This window comes from Echinops telfairi, unplaced genomic scaffold, assembly GCF_000313985.2.
Source record: "Echinops telfairi isolate 266 unplaced genomic scaffold, ASM31398v2 ScPeMD7_2;HRSCAF=8, whole genome shotgun sequence".
Lineage (NCBI taxonomy): Eukaryota > Metazoa > Chordata > Mammalia > Afrosoricida > Tenrecidae > Echinops > Echinops telfairi.
In genome coordinates, this window is record NW_022103898.1 from 3,776,452 (window position 1) to 3,780,772 (window position 4,321).

A 4,321-nucleotide genomic window follows, 5' to 3' on the forward strand; every position below is an offset into this window, starting at 1 on the left:
TAAGCAATCAGGGGAGGAGCGGGCTCTCGGGTCCCCACGCAGTCATCAATGATTGACAGTGGGGACACCTTCCTCACAGATGACTTCATGCGCACATGCTGCAGCGCAGCCTCGTGGCTGGTGGTGGCCCTGCAGACACACACGAGAGGTCTCCCGACTGCCCGCATCAGGCAGGACACGTGGCAGCGGAAGGTCAGGAATTCAGGACACAGGCCCAAGGGGAGGGGCACGCCCTGAGGGACCTGGAGGTAAGTCAGACAGAACAGAGCGGGCAGAGCCTGGAAGAGGGAATGCTCACGGGTGGGGTCCCAGCCTTCAGTCACCTGAGACATAAGGAATGGGGCGGATTCTTGAGCTCCCAGCTGTGCACCTAGCCCGTCTACACCCCCCTACCCACGCCCTGGGTGGAAATGAGCAGGGAGCAGGAAGCGCCTTCAGGCCGAGTGCGAGCGGACTCCACCGGGAAGAGCGAGGTGAGGAACACGCCCGGCCGCGCCAGAAAGGCTGGCTCCTGGTGGCTGGGGACACTGTCTTGGAGAACTCAGAGGTTGTCGTAGGAATAGAGACTCAGGTAGGGTGGGGGGGGGGCAAGCTTATCATAAAGTAAGCAAGGAAATAGGCTGAACAATTCCCCACATTGGGCAACACTCCACAAGCCCACTGGACACTGTAACTTGATTCCAACCCAAACGGGGCATTTCTCTTTCCTCGACGGCGGGGCCCTAGGGAGGACTCCATACACCCTCTGCCTGTGCTGCCCTCTGGGCCGCTCTGGACCTGACCAAGCCCGCTGTGATGGGCAGGCTTATTGTGCCAACCTGGCCAATGAACACATGTGGGATTAGTTGAAGGGCAAAGAGATAAATGGCTCCGAGAGCCTCGCCTTTCTTGTCTCTTGCTCTCTGATGATCAGATCAGTGTGCGGCTGCCTTGCTTGTTTTCTGCCTCAATTTGCAAGCGACACCACTTGTGGGACACCCAACCTATGGACTGTGTTGCTGTAGTTTGAGATTTCTTCAAGACCTGCTTGGCCACACTACCGGAGTTTACATCCCTTGAGCTAGGGACTGTCGGACCTTGTCATCTGGCTGACTGTTGGTGACCTGCCTTGCTGTTTGCTGCCTGTGGCTGGACTGCCTGCATTGCTGATTGCCTGAGGACTCAGCTGTCTGCTTCCTTGACTTGCACCCGGTGGTCCTCAAGACTGGAAGGACTGCCAGTGTATTCGCTGTCTCACGGAAGTGAGTTGCACTGGGCCATTTGTACTGCTCTATGGACTGATTAGCTGTTTATTTCTTATGTTATTAATCTATCTATATAAATATATATAAAGTCACAAATGTCCTGACTTTGTTTCTCTAGAGAACCCTGTCTAGCATACCAGCCAAAAATATGCCGGGAGCACCTGCTGTGTGCCAGACGCTGGGCTAGGGCAGTGCACAAAATGGGGAGAAGGGATTAGTGAGTAAATACAGAATGTGTCCAGGGGCTGCAGGGGCAAAGAGGGAAAGGGGGAAGGCAGACACAAGGGGAAGGGGTCGAGAGAGGTAGAGGCAGGGGCTGCCTGAGATGGATTCATCACAGAACTCCGAAAAGGGGGCATTTGGACAAAGAACTTACAGAGATGAGAGGGTGACCCCTGAAGGCACGTGGGGTATGGGCTGCAGGCAGTGAGGTAGCAGGGAGGACTGTGGGTTACAGTGACATGAGCAGGAAGAACCAGGAGCAAATGGGAAGGAGAGGAAGTGCGGCTATCAGCATCAGAGCCATCGTGGGGTCTGGTCAGAAAGCATGCCAGGGCACACGTGTTTGGACGCGCGCTCACGCTAGCTGCTGCATCACAGATTGGAGGAGCAGAGCAGAGTGGGGACAAGGGAAACATGCAGCCGTAACGCTGGGGGCAGGCATCGGTGGGAGTGACCATACAAACTCGGCTCCTGAGACTTGATTACGCCGCTCTGAACATTGGAGGTGAAGTCCAGGAGTGTTGGAGGTGGACCCTCATTTGCCTTGCTCACAGAATGCAGCAGTCCCCCACAGGTGATCCACGGACCCCTGAGGGTCCCCTGAGACACTTCCAGGGCAGCTGGGGGTCAAATGTATTCTCATATCCATACAAAGGTGTGATTTCCCCTTTTCATTGAGCTGGCATCGGCTCTGCGGCCATAAGAGCAAGGAGGTTTCAGACTGCTGGGTCTGGGCATCCGATGGGAGCCCTGGCGGAGGTAGCGCTGGGCTGCTAACCAGGTGGGCAGTGTCAAACCCCTCCGCTAGAGAAAGGGGTTTTCTACTCCCATCCCCGGTTACATCTCAAAAACCCACAGAGGCAGATCTAAGGGTCGATTCGAGACCAATGGAAATGACTCCATGGTTTTGAGATTTTTTTAAAACTTACGTTCAAGCAGTGTGGCCTCAAACCATCCTAGTGGTCGTCATTGCTGGGTGCCACTGAGTTGCCCCTGACTCATCGCGACCCTCCCGACGTACCGCAGGATGAAAATGAAACAGTGCGCGATCCTGGGCCAGCCTCCCAATCGGTCCCATGCTTGAGCTCAATGTTGCAGCCACTGTGTCCGTCCACCTCCTTGAGGACTATCGTCTTTTCTTTCACTGCCCCTCCGCTGTACCAGGCACACTGTCCTGCTCCTGGCACTGGCCTCTCCTGATGCTATGTCCAAAGTACACATCCACCATCCTGGCCTCTAAGGAGCATTTTGGCGCATTTCTTCCAAGACAGATGTGTTTGGTCTTTGGCAGTCCACGGTACTTTCAATAGTCTTCACCAGCACCACAGTTCTCATGCATCGACTCTTCTGTGATCTTCTTTATTCCATGTCCACTTTCACACACAGACGAGGCCATCAAAATACCATGGCCTGCGTCAGATGCACCTTGGTCCTCATGTAACCATCTTGCTTTCCCACACTTTAAAGATGCCTCATGCAGCAGATTTCCCCGATGCAGTGCATCGCTGATCTCTGGACGGCTGCTTCCATGAGCATGGATTATGGATCCCAGCAAAACAAAATCCTTCACATCAACCTTTTCTCCATTTATCATGCTGGTACCCATGAGTCCGGCTGTGAGGAATTTTGTCTTATTTACATTGAATTGTAATCCAGACTGAAGGCTGCCATCTTCGGTCTTTATCAGCAAGTGCCCCAAGTCCTCCTCACTTTCAGCAAGCAAAGTTGTGCCATCTGCATACCGCAGGTTGTTAGTAAGCCTTCCTCCCGTCCGGATGCCACATTCTTCATCATATGAGCCAGCTTCTCTGATGGTCTGCTCAGCGAACAGATTGAGTAAGTATGGTGAGAGGATGCCACCCCGACACACACCTTCCCTGATTCCAAACCATGCGGGATGCCCTTGTTTCGTTCCCACAACTGCCTCTTGGTTCATGTACAAATTCTGCATGTGTACAGTGAAGTGTTCTGGAATTCCCAGTCTTCTCAAAGTTATCCATAGTTTGTTATGATCTTGGCATAGTCAATTAAATATAAGTAAACATCTTTCTGGTATTATCTGTGTGTTAGTCCAGGTAGGCTAGAGAAACAAATTCATATGTGAATAAGAAAGAGCTTTATCTACAAGAGCAATTGAATATTGAGAAAACATCCTAGTCCAGTCCAGATCAAGTCCGTAAGTCTGATATTAGCCCATATGTCTGATACCAGTCTATAAATTCCTCTTCAGACTCACGCAACACCTGCAATGACGCTGAATGCAGGGATATCACAGGCCAGTGGGTGCAAAGTCTTGTGGATCCAGTGGCGGATCCAAAATTCCTCCTGAAAGGGTGGAATGTTGACTTGTTCATCTGTGTATTTTTTCCATCTTCTCGAATGCATCATTCACTATTTTGCCCATGGAATCCTTCAATATTGCAACTCAAGGCTTGAATTTTTCCTTGAGTTCTTTCAATCTCAGACGTGCTGAGCATGTCCTTCCCTTCTGGTTTCCCAAGTCTAGGTGTTTGCACATTTCATCATATTTGACTCCGTCTTCTTGAGCTGCCCATTGAACATTTTCTATTCAGCTTTTTCCCTCATCCTTTCTTCCATTTGCTTTAGCTACTCTACGGTTAAGAGCAAGTTTCAGAGCCGGCGTTGACCTTTTCTTTATTTCCTGACTTTTTAAAGACCTTTTGCTTTCTTCAGGAATGACGGTCTCAATGTCCTCCCACCGCCCATCAGGTCTTCTGTCAGGAGTGCTCAGTGAGTCAAATCTGTTCTTGAGATGGTCTCAGAGTTTGGGTAGAATAGACTCAAGGCTGCCTTTTGGCTCCCGCGGGTTTGTTTTAATTTTCTTCAGCTTTGAC